Raw genomic sequence first — 13,741 nt, forward strand, 5'->3', positions numbered from 1 at the left:
TGTTATATTTCCAGCAGTGTGCTAAGTCCTGGGGTACAATGGTAAGCATGAAAAATAAAATTCCTCCCCTTTTGGAACTTCTGACTTATAAAAGCAATCAAGACTGCCCCCTACATCTGCAGTGTCTTGATCTGTGTGTTTCATAGCACATACCCAATTATATACTGTGGGCCTGAAAAAGTTATTTATTTTGGCTCATAATAACTTAGATAAATCTATGTAGTGAGGGTAGTAGCATGATTGTCAACTTTATTTGACATAAATGAGATATTTTTGGCTTTTCAAGACAGTAGGCAGAGACATGAGACATGAATTGATTTACTTTACTCACAGGTCAGGAAGCTCTTGTCACTAAGAAAAGAAATATAATTCCAGTTCATGGTTTTTGACTCGGAACCAGACCTCAGAAGTCTTACCTCCTTCCTGGTCATCTGACTTCCTGATGTCCAGGACCTTTTAACATTTGTCCTACAGTGAAAGTTTAGTTACCTGTGGAATACAGGATCAGAAAAAGGGATAAATGGACTTCACAGATAATTTGAAATCTCACTGCATCCATTTCTGCTTCCTCCACCTCAAAGTACATCTATTAGTAGCTCAAAGGGTGAACTTAAATCCACTTCTTTAATCTTTCTATTCACCTCAAGTGATACAACAAATGAACAGTTGGAGAAATGAGGAGGAACAAGGAGCATGGATAGTCTATTCTGTATGAACTGAGAAGGAAGACACATCCTCCTCCATAACCCCAACCGCTTGCTCAAGATTTATGCCACTTGCCCCGAGAAGTGCAGGGATTCTTTTTCCTTTAAATATTTATATTTTTAAGGTTAATTTGTAAATTTGGAGAATTTGGTAAATCTAAAGGACACAGGAGTCTGCCTATGACTTTCTTCATTTCCATTTCCCACTTGTCACTTATCAAGAGCTCTGAAAACATAAGAACATCCTGCTTTAGTTGCCCTTGCCGAAGGATATTTGTCAACCAAAACTTTACTGACCAACATTAGAAACAAAGCAGTACAAGACTCAGGCTACATTCTAACTGAAGATTTAATGGTCCCCCAAAATATCCAAGACATTTGAACCCCATTTTCCCTAAGTGAATTGTATAGTGGGAACTCTGTGATGCTAGAGTGAGTCCTTAATGTGAATATATTACCCCAAACAGAAGTGTGTTAGGAAAAGAGAACTGCTGGACCTAACATGTTGTTCTTAACGAAGAACAATGGAACAAAGAATGAATGGATTTACGGAAGAACCAGCATGCTCTTAGTATCTGACAGCAGTGGGTGTATAGGAACAGTGATGCACTGACGCAGGCAGAATTTCCTTACATACCTTTCCTTACACCTTACATCCTTCATGCTGTTTCTGGCTCCAAGAGGAAGATGTGAGGGAATCTTCAGCCACAAGAGTATCCTCGTTTAATAACCTAAAAAGCTCATTCATGGGTGGAGAGCAGTATTTGTGACCCCATAGACTTCCTTCCTTTAGTATTCTGAACCAAATGAAATGTATCTTTCATGCCAGTCATTATTAAGAATTTACATGTCCCTCCTGAGTAGGATCCATAGTCCTCCAGCATGTTTACTGGGAAGCATCTGTTCATGTATCTCTGTGCATGCATCTAATCCTGCTTATATTTGTGTATATTTCCTCCAGTGTTTTGATTAGTAGGACACAGAGGTCAGAATAAATATCCAAGAGAGGCAGGGAAAATTGTCCTCGTGGTGGAGGTATCCTCCTCTAAGGACCCCATCTACCTGGGGGATGAAGTGGAGGAGAGGAGTGAGTGGGACAGGTTAATGGGAGAGAAAAGAAAGAGAAAGAATGTGTGTGTGTGTGTGTGTGTGAGAGAGAGAGAGAGAGAGAGACAGACAGACAGACAGACAGACATGGGGCTGGGTGGGTTTGGGGTCGGGAGGGTGAGCTGTCTTTCCAAAATATACCTGTTTTATCTTGATGCCAAACCTATAAGCACTTAAATTTTAAAAATTGTTTATCTATACATAATTTACTTAATTTTTGTTATATCAACATAAGGTAAAGAATTTCCACTTTCAATTTTAAGTATAGCTTGAAGACATTTGTTTGAAAAACTTAGTCTTCTATAAAAATAGATTTGTAATGTTGTTGACTTACATGATGCAATATTAGTAAAAATGAAGTTTTAGCACTGTAAATGGCTCAGACGTAGGAAGTATGAATTCTTTCACTGGTATCAGGAGAAGGAGAACAAACAAGATGAGGCAGAGAATCTGAGGGGTAGATGAATTCAACCATAGCAAGAGCTCCAGGAGAGAACACTACTGTGTTTAGGAGCAAGGCTGTGTAAGGACAGAGCAGGTTCTCAAGAATGTAGTCTCTGTACCAGCAACACTTGAAAAATTGTTAAAATGCAAGTTCTCAGGCTCCTATCTGACTTAAAACTCAGTATGGGCCCAGCAATCTGTTATAACAGACTTGCTATGTGTTTCTTTTGCATGCCGACATCTGAGAATTACTGTGTAGACGTTAGGGCGTTAGAGCCTGGGTTAAGGAGTGGGTGTGTGAAACAGCTTCTAAGTTTGGGAGGGATCTCAGGAGGATCAGGAATTAATTGATCATGGTTTGGAGAGAGGGTTAAGAATGATATTTGTAGGGATAATTGGCACTAGAAGCTGAGTTATAGATGATTGTATCTGGAAAAGCAGGATTGGATTTAAACATCTGGGGCGGCTTTTGAAAGAGGCCTGGGAGAGGCAGGGAAGTGGTGAAGGTTATTCAGGTGTCATACGAAAAGGAGTGACCTGGGATAAAGGGGGGGGGGCATTTTTTATGGGTGGGAGCAGAGTTGAACCTAGAGAGAAGGTGGTGGGGTAAAAGAAAACTGGGACACAGAAAATCTTGGTCCTAGCCTGAGTGTTTTCATTTATAGCTGTGAGAGCTTGGTGGGCTCATTTCAAATTTTAAATATTAGATACATCTTTTTCCTTGTGTACTCCGCATAGCTGATATGAGAACGAGATGAGATACTAGATATGAGAATATTTTGTAAATGTCTATATAGTCATAATATTAATATGGTTCAAGAGCCTCAGGAGTGTATTTGTAATTTTCCACTCTTTTTTTAAAATTTAAAAAAAATTTTAAGTTTTTATTTTTATTATTTTTTAAAGATTTTATTTATTTATTTGACAGAGAGAGACACAGCGAGAGAAGGAACACAAGCAGGGGGAGTGGGAGAGGGAGAAGCAGGCTTCCCGCAGAGCAGGGAGCCTGATGCGGGACTCGATCCCAGGACCCTGGGATCATGACCTGAGCTGAAGGCAGTCGCTTAACCAACTGAGCCACCCAGGCGCCCTTAAGTTTTTATTTTAATTCCAGCTAGTTAGCATACAGTGTCATATTAGTTTCAGGTTACAGCATGATTCAACAACTTTCTATATTAGGCTGTGTTCACTACAAGTGTAGCTGCCATCTGGCACCATACAGTGCTATGACAATACCATTGACTACATTCTCTATGCTGTAACTTTTATTCCCATGACTTATTCATTCCATAATTGGAAGACTGTATCCTCCACCCATTTGCCCACCCCTCTCCTCTGGTAACCATCAGTTTGTTCCCCGCATTTATTTTGTTTTTTAGATTCTGCAAAGAAGTGAGATCATACGATATTTGTCTTTCTCTGTCAAGTTAAAATCCTATTACATATAAGATAAATTCCTTTTTTTAGCTTTTTTTCTTTTAAAAATTTTTTAATTTAAATTGTAGTTAGTTAACATATAGTGTAATTTTGGTTTCATGAGTAGAATTTAGTGATTCATCACTTACATATAACACCCAGTGCTCATCACAAGTGCCCTCCTTAATACCCATCACCCATTTAGCCCATCCCCAACCCACTTCCCTCCATCAACCCTCAGTTTGTTCTCTATCATTAAGAGTCTCTTATGGTTTGCTTCTCTCTCTATCTCTCCTCTCTCTCTTTTTCCCTTCCCCTATGTTCATCTGTTTTTTTTTTCTCTTAAATTCCACATGTGAGTGAAATCATATAGCACTTATCGTTCTCTGAATTATTTTGCTTAACATAATACACTCTAGCTTCATCCACATTGTTGCAAATGGCAAGGTTTCTTTTTTTTTCATTTTTAAAAATACTTATTTATTAGAGAGATGGGGAGAGAGCATTCCCTCAGAGGGAGAAGCATATTCTCTGCTGAGCTGAGAGCCCAAGACAGGGCTTGATCCCAGGACCTTGAGATCATGATCCGAGCCAAGACAGACACTTAACCAACTGAGCCACCCAGGAGCCCTAAGAAACTTGAAGATCATTCAAGGCATTTTCTAATTCTGTCACCTCCCATAGGCAGTCAATCACCATATCCTGTTGATTTCTCCTACCAAATGTTTTTCAAACCCATCCTGGGCACATAGGAGATCAATGTAAATGCTTTCTTCGTTTAGATGGTCCAGTAATGGAATGGAGCTGCTATACGTATAACCTAGAAAGAAAAATGGGCTTCATTATGAAGGACTGAGAATGTGGTTTTAGGAGGAAAGCACCTGGTTTGGTGAGGAAGGAAGAGATCACCCACTCTGGCAATATCTATGTGGTGACATATTGTACAACTAATTGACTCAAACCAGTATATAACTCAGTGGTCCTCTTATATCACTGTACTTAAAGGAAAATAAATGATAATACCACAATGATTTGGGATCAAATACCATATGACATTCTGTGTGCTCTTGAGCAAGTGAACACCTATTTTTCAGAGCTCTTGTGCAAATACTGTTGAATACATATGCCTGGTACAGTTTCTGGAATATATTAGACTTGAAAAAAATTCATAGCTGTTGTTAATACTACCAACAAATATGATTACAAAGTAACTAGGATAAATTTTTTAGCATAGCCATTTAAAAACCTAAATGAAAAACAGTATTAAATGAACCTAAGAAACATTAAAAAGTCATTAGGTTTTAGTGTATGACACAGCAGAGCTATGGGTGGCTCTCTTTGGTTGATCAGATTTATTTTACTGACTTTCTTATATATTCTGGCACTTAAAAACATAGAGTTTCATCTGATATAAAGGAAAAAGACATTAAAACATGGTAGTGTTAATAATTCAAGATGTAGAAAACGAATGGTTAAAGGAAGGGCATTAAATTACCTGTGATGTACATGAGAGTTAAGGGGGAATAAGTTATATTTAGTTTGGGGTGTTGTATGTAGAAAATGAGTTATTGAACACAACATTGAACAGTCTTCTAGTAGCAAATTATGTAATTTATAAAATTTCTGAATAATGAGGCATTCCTTTGTGAATCATTAGGCAAGAAATTTTCAGGGGTTGTTAATCAGAGGGAGATTTGAGTAGCTGGGCCCTGGAGTCAACAGTTCATGTAACATAACTTATTATTAAGTTACTGGAGATACTGTGGATGGAATCACATATCTAGAGACATGAAATCCACACAAATTTGCAAAAATGTGTTAATATTAAAATGGGATTTTATTGGAGCTAGCAACCATTTGTAGATGTCTTAGAAAAAATGCAGTGATGCCTAGACAGAAAAGTTACTTACCCTTCATGATAGGTCTAAGTGTGGAGAAAGCTGGGAATAAACATTGAGTCTGTATCTTCTCATTGATTCCTCTCTTTCCTTTATGTGGACTCAAAACGTAGGGACCTGACCCCCAAAACCCTAGGATATACAAAGGTAACTGCTGACCCTCCCTTTCTTGCCTTCCTGAAGTGTTCAAAAGAAACAGTTATAGCAATAGGGTACTTTTGTTGGGCAATAGGATACTCAGTGAAAAGAACAGCCCTATAATCTATCCTTGAGGTGTGGGCCTTGATTGACATATTGATATTTTCTTTTTTTTTAAAAGATTTTATTTATTTATTCATGAGAGACAGAGAGAGGGGGCGGGCAGCGGCAGAGAGAGAAGCAGGCTCCCTGCGGGACTTGATCTCAGGACCCTGGGATCATGACTTGAGCCAAAGGCAGATGCTTAACCAACTGAGCCACCCCGGCACCCGACATGCTGATATTTTCATGAAGAGCTGTCTAGGAGATCTCAATCACCCCCAGGCACCCAGATCTTTCATTTTTCTCACTCAGCAGAGGAAATTCAACAGGTGAATTTTCTATATTGGTTACTTTTGCTGTAGAATAGCTGAAAGAAGTGAGATATGAACCTCGTGAGGAGATTTCAAGATGCGGATACAGATGAATAAAGGTGAAGAGTGTATTGTTGAGACTCTCAAGGGTACAATTAAAGTTTCATCTTAGAGATCATTGTGGAGTCTTCAGTCTCTCCTTGGGATGGTTTATGACTCCCACAAGACTTCTTGATGTGACATCCTTTCTTTATCCATAGTTTTCATACAGTTTGGGTTAAATTGGCTCCCAGAGTGAAGGCAGGAAAAAGGTCTTAAAGGCAATGGTGAGGTGTCTGTGATTTCAAGAGAATTTCTTTTTGTTTTCAGGAGAAATCTTTTTCACTGTGAAATTTAGAAAATGTTTACAATGTACATTGTTTATACCCTGGAAGTGTGTTTTCTTCACACTCATGACGTTTGTAAATTTTTGCTTCTAGACCTTAATTACTGATAGACCATTTGTTTTCTGTCTGTCCTATCTGTTCTTTGTTTCTTCTTTCTTGTTTTCTTTTGTATTACTCGAGTACTTTTATGTCTTTTCCCTCTGTTACCTCTTTTTCATGGTTTTACAATATTTTGTATTGTGATAAAATACACATAACATAAAAATGGCCATTTTAACCATTTCAAACTATACAGTCCTGAAGCATTAAGTACATTCACCTTACAGTGCAACCATCATCAACATTCATCTCCAGAATTTTTTTGTCATCCCAAACTGAAGCTCTGTACCCATTAAACAATAACTTCCCACTCCACTCTCCCATAGCCTCTGACAATATATTGGGGCAATTGGAGAAAATGGTATGTGTAAATCCAACAACAGCTGAACCAAGGCCACAAACTTCCAGGGATGGCTAATTTTGGTTTTCCTCTGAATGGTGTCAGATTTAGTTCTGGTTCATACTTACTTGAGGATGAAGATTACCAAGGGTTCCCTTATGAAGTTCCCTCAACTTCATGTGAGCCCTGGTTCCCATCTCCTTCTCTCCAGCCAGGCACTGCCATGATGCCTAAGGATTTGAACTATAGGCAGGTGCACTCTCAACATGAATGACTTTAGGACTTACCATTCAGACTTCCAGAAAAAAATTGACTTAGGAGTTTCATGTTGTCTCTCCAGATTGTCAATATTTTCACGTTTTGTTTTATTTTAATGAATTAATTAATTTTTAAAGATTTTATGTATTTGTCAGAGAGAGCACAAGCAGGGGGAGCGACAAGCAGTGGGAGGAGAAGCTGACTCCCCACTGAGCAGAGAGCCTGACATGGGGCTCGATCCCAGGACCCCAGGATCATGACCTGAGCTGAAGGCAGATGCTCAACTGACTGAGCCACCTAGGTGCCCCAAGTTTTATTATTTTTTTAATACAGTATTTTTCAGGGTGCCTGACTGGCTCAGTGGGTGGGGTATGCGACTCTTGATCTCAGAGTGATGAGTTCAAGCCCCATATTGGGCATAGAGATTACTTAAAAAAAATTCAGTATTTTTCTTTATTCTTATCAGGATGGTAAATTAAAGTAACCAGCTTTCTATTATGAAAACTTGTGTTTACTAAAAGTTTTATTTTATTTTAATTATTATTATTTGAGAGAGAGAGAGAGAGAGAGAGAGAGAGAGAGAGAGAGGGCATGCACACATGTGCATGCAAGCTGGGAGGGAGGGGCAGAGGGAGAGGGAGAAAGAGAATCCCAAGCAGGCCCCAACAGTGTGGAGCCTGACCTGGGGCTCAATCCCATGACCCTGAGATCATGACCTGGGCTGAAATCAAAAGTTAGTGGCTTACCTGACTGAACCACCTACGTGCCCCCCCTTCTAAAAGTTTTAATATAATAATTCAGTTTGGACTTTAATTTATGTCATATTTTATAGTCATTTTGTTCTGGGGAGCTCATAACTCTCTAGGAGTGGTTGGTTATATAGTGGCTTATAAAGAAATTACTAGAAGCACTTATATTCTTTTTCTAAAAAAAAATTAAAATTAATTTTTAACTTTGAGTGTAGTTGACCCCCAATCTTACATTAGTTGCAAGTACAATGTAGTGATTCAAAACTTTTAGTTTTTAAATTTTAATTCCAGTTTTAGAATTTTAGAATTAAAGTTTTAATTCTAGTATAGTCAACATAATGTTATATTGGTATCAGGTGCATAATATGGTGATTCAGTGATTCTATACAGCACTCAGGGCTTGTCAAGATGTTATGTTATGCTCACCACAAGTGTAGCTATTATGTATCATCATACAACACTATTACAATACCATTGACTATATTTCTTATTCTGTGCCTTTTATTCCATTTACTTATTTATTCCATAACTGAAAGCCTGTATCTCCCACTCCCCTTCACTCATTTTGCCTATCCCACCACCCCTCTCACTCCTGGCAATCATCAGTTTGTTCTCTGTATTTATAGGTCTGATTTTGATTTTTGTTTATTCATTTGTTTTGTTTTTTAGATTTCACACATAAACGAAATCATATGGTATTTGCTTTTCTCTGACTCATTTCACATAGCATAATACCCTTTAGGTCCATCATGACAAGATCTCTTCTTTTTTCATGGCTGAGTAATATTCCATTGTATATACCACATCTTCTTGATCCATTCATTTATTGATGGACATTTAAGTTGCTTCCATATCTTGACTATTGTAAATAATGCTTCAATTAACATCTTTTGAATTAGTATTTTTGGTTTTTTTGGTAAATAGCCAGTACTGGAATTACCAGATTCTATGGTATTTCTATTATTTGTTGGAGGAACCCTCATACTGTTTTCCACATTGGTCATACCAATTTACATTGCCCCCACAGTGCACAAGGGTTTTGTTTTCTCCACATCCTCCCCAATCTTTGTTATTTCTTATCTTTTTTATTTTAGTCATTCTGACAGGTCTAAACCATTCTTATGATTTTAATTTGTATTTCCCTGATATTAGTGATGTCAGGCAGATATCTTTTCATGTGTCTGTTGGCCATCTGTATGTCTTTGGAAAAATATCTATTTAGGTCCTCTGCCCATTTTTTTACTTTAAATTTTATTATGTTATGTTAATCACCATACATTACATCATTATTTTTTGATGTAGTGTTCCATGATTCATTGTTTGCATATAACACCCAGTGCTCCATTCAGTATGTGCCCTCTTTAATACCCATCACCAGGCTAACCCATCCCCCCACCGGCTCCCCTCTAGAACCCTCAGTTTGTTTCTGAGTCCATAGTCTCTCATGGTTCGTCTCCCCCTCCAATCCCCCCCTTCATTTTTCCCTTCCTACTATCTTCTTCTTTTTTTTTTATAGATTTTATTTATTTATTTGAGAGAGAGAGAATGAGAGACAGAGAGCATGAGAGGGAGGAGGGTCAGAGGGAGAAGCAGACTCCCTGCCTAGCAGGGAGCGCGATGCGGGACTTGATCCCGGGACTCCAGGATCATGACCTGAGCCGAAGGCAGTCGCTTAACCAACTGAGCCACCCAGGCGCCCTTCTTCTTTTTTAAACACAAAATGTATTATTTGTTTCAGAGGTGCAGGTCTGTGATTCATCAGTCTTACACAATTCACAGCGCTCACCATAGCACATACCCTCCCCAATGTCCATCACCCAGCCACCCCATCCCTCCCACCCCCCACCACTCCAGCAACTCTCAGTTCGTTTCCTGAGATTAAGAATTCCTCATATCAGTGAGACCATATGATACCTGTCTTTCTCTGATTGACTTATTTCGCTCAGCATAATACCCTCCAGTTCCATCCACGTCATTGCAAATGGCAAGATTTCATTCCTTTTGATGGCTGCATAATATTCCACTGTATATATATACACCACATCTTCTTTATCTATTCATCTGTTGATGGACATCTTGGCTCTTTCCATACTTTGGCTATTGTGGACATTGCTGCTATAAACATCAGGGTGCACATACCCCTTCGGATCCCTACATTTGTATCTTTGGGGTAAATACCCAGTAGTGTAATTGCTGGATCATATGGTAGCTCCATTTTCAACTTTTGGAGGAACCTCCATACTGTCTTCCAGAGTGGCTGCACCAGCTTGCATTCCCACCAACAGTGTAGGAGGGTTCCCCTTTCTCCACATCCCTGCCAACATCTGTCTTTTCCTGACTTGTTAATTTTAGCCATTCTGACTGGTGTGAGGTGGTATCTCATTGAGGTTTTGATGTGGATTTCCCTGATGCCGAGCAATGTTGAGCACTTTTTCATGTGTCTGTTGGCCATTTGGATGTCTTCTTTGGAAAAATGTCTGTTCATGTCTTCTGCCCATTTCTTGATTGGATCATTTGTTCTTTGGGTGTTGAGTTGGATAAGTTCTTTATAGATTTTGGATACTTTATCTGATATGTCATTTGCAAATATCTTCTCCCATTCTGTCAGTTGTCTTTTGGTTTTGTTGACTGTTTCTTTTGCTGTGCAAAAGCTTTTTATCTTGATGATGTCCCAATAGTTCATTTTTGCCCTTGCTTCCCTTGCCTTTGGTGATGTTTCTAGGAGAAAGTTGCTGTGGCTGAGGTTGAAGAGGTTGCTGCCTGTGTTCTCCTTTAGGATTCTGATGGACTCCTGTCTCACATTTAGGTCTTTCAACCATTTGGAGTCTATTTTTGTGTGTGGTGTAAGGAAATGGTCCAGTTTCATTCTTCTGCATGTGGCTGTCCAATTTTCCCAACACCATTTGTTGATGAGACTGTCTTTTTACCATTGGACATTCTTTCCTGCTTTGTCAAAGATTAGTTGACCATAGAGTTAAGGGTCCATTTCTGGGCTCTCTATTCTGTTCCACTGATCTATGTGTCTGTTTTTGTGCCAGTACCATACTGTCTTGATGATGACAGCTTTGTAATAGAGCTGGAAGTCCGGAATTGTGATGCCGCCAGCTTTGCTTCTCTTTTTCAACATTCCTCTGGCTATTCGGGGTCTTTTCTGGTTCCATACAAATTTTAGGATTATTTGTTCCATTTCTTTGAAAAAAGTGGATGGTATTTTGATGGGGATTGCATTGAATGTGTAGATTGCTCTAGGTAGCATTGACATCTTCACAATAGTTGTTCTTCCAATCCATGAGTATGGAACGTTTTTCCATTTCTTTGTGTCTTCCTCAATTTCATTCATGAGTATTTCATAGTTTTCTGAGTACAGATCCTTTGCCTCTTTGGTTAGATTTATTCCTAGGTATCTTATGGTTTTGGGTGCAATTGTAAACGGGATCGACTCCTCAATTTCTCTTTCCTCTGTCTTGTTGTTGGTGTATAGGAATGCCACTGATTTCTGTGCATTGATTTTATATCTTGCCACTTTACTGAATTCCTGTATGAGTTCTAGCAGTTTTGGGGTGGAGTCTTTGGGGTTTTCCACATCAAGTATTATATCCTCTGCAAAGAGTGAGAGTTTGACTTCTTTTTTGCTGATTAGGATGCCTTTTATTTCTTTTTGTTGTCTGATTTCTGTGGCTAGGATTTCTAGTACTATGTTGAATAGCAGTGGTGATAGTGGACATCCCTGCTGTGTTCCTGACCTTAGGGGGAAAGCTCTCAGTTTTTCTCCATTGAGAATTATATTGGCTGTGGGTTTTTCATAGATGGCTTTTATGATATTGAGGTATGTATCCTCTATCCCTATACTCTGAAGAGTTTTGATCAAGAAAGGATGCTGTACTTTGTCAAATGCTTTTTCTGCATCTATTGAGAGGATCATATGGTTCTTGTTCTTTCTTTTATTAATGTATTGTATCATATTGATTGATTTGCAGATGTTGAACCAACCTTGCAGCCCAGGGATAAATCCCACTTGGTCGTGGTGAAGAATCCTTTTAATGGACTGTTGGATCCTATTGGCTAGTATTTTGGTGAGAATTTTTGCATTCATGTTCATCAGGGATATTGGTCTGTAATTCTCCTTTTTGATGGGATCTTTGTCTGGTTTGGGGCTCAAGGTAATGGTGGCCTCATAAAACGAATTTGGAAGTTTTCCTTCCATTTCTATTTTTTGGAACAGTTTCAGAAGAACAGGTATTAATTCTTCTTTAAATGTTTGGTAGAATTCCCCTGGGAAGCCATCTGGCCCTGGGCTTTTGTTTGTTGGGAGATTTTTGATGACTGCTTCAATTTCCTTAGTGGTTATAGGTCTGTTCTGGTTTTCTATTTCTTCCTGGTTCAGTTTTGGTAGTTGATACGTCTCTAGGAATGCATCCATTTCTTCCAGATTATCTAATTTGCTGGCATATAGTTGCTCATAATATATTCTTTTTTTTTTGAAGATTTTATTTATTTATTTGAGAGAGAGAATGAGAGAGAGAGAGCACATGAGAGGGGGGAGGGTCAGAGGGAGAAGCAGACCCCCTGCTGAGCAAGGAGCCCGATATGGGACTCGATCCTGGGACTCCAGGATCATGACCTGAGCCGAAGGCAATCGCTTAACCAACTGAGCCACCCAGGCGCCCACTCACAATATATTCTTAAAATTGTTTGTATTTCTTTGGTGTTGGTTGTGATCTCCTCTTTCATTCATGATTTTATTTATTTGGGTCCTTTCTCTTTTTGGTAAGTCTGGCCATGGGTTTATCAATCTTATTAATTGCTCCTAGCTCCTAGTTTCATTGATCTGTTCTACTGTTCTTTTGGTTTCTATTTCATAGAAATTGAAGCAGTAATCAAAATCAATATTTCTTGTAGGGCTGGTTTTGTGTTTGCAAATTCCTTTAGTTTTTGTTTGTCCTGGAAGCTTTTTATCTCTCCTTCTATTTTCAATGACAGCCTAGCTGGATATAATATTATTGGCTGCATTTTTTTCTCATTTATTGCTCTTAAGATACCATGCCAGTCCTTTCTGGCCTGTGGATAGGTCTATTGCCAATCTAATGTTTCTACCATTGTGGGTTACAGATCTCTTATCCCAAGCTGCTTTTCAGGATTTTCTCTTTGTCTCTGAGACTCATAAGTTTTACTATTAGATGTCGGGGGTGAGGGGCACCTGGGTGGCTCAGTCATTAAGTGTTTGCCTTCAGCTCAGGTCATGATCCCAGGGTCCTGGGATTGAGCCCCGCATCAGGATCCCTGCTCGGCAGGAAGCCTGCTTCTCCCTCTCCCACTCCCCCTGCTTGTGTTCCCTTTTTCACTGTGTCTCTCTCTGTCAAATAAATAAATAAAATCTTAAAAAAAAAATGTTGGGGTGTTGACATATTTTTATTGATTTTGAGGGAGGTTCTCTATGCCTCCTGGATTTTGACTTCCCCAAATTAGGGAAGTTCTCTGCTATAATTTGCTCCAATATATCTTCTGCCCCTCTCTCTCTTTCTTCATCTTCTGGGATCCCAATTATTCTAATATTGTTTCGTCTTATGGTATCACTTATCTCTCGAATTCTGCCCTCGTGATCTAGTAGTTGTTTATCTCTCTTTTTTTCAGCTTCTTGATTGCCATCATTTGGTCTTTATCACTAATTCTCTCTTCTGCCTCATTTATCCTAGCAGTTAGGGCCTCCATTTTTGATTGCACCTCATTAATAGCCTTTTTGATTTCAAGTTGGTTAGATGTTAGCTCTTTTATTTCTCCAGAAAGGGTTT

The sequence above is a fragment of the Mirounga leonina genome, unplaced genomic scaffold, assembly GCF_011800145.1.
Source record: "Mirounga leonina isolate KUSES-001 unplaced genomic scaffold, KU_Mleo_1.0 Mir_91, whole genome shotgun sequence".
NCBI lineage: Eukaryota > Metazoa > Chordata > Mammalia > Carnivora > Phocidae > Mirounga > Mirounga leonina.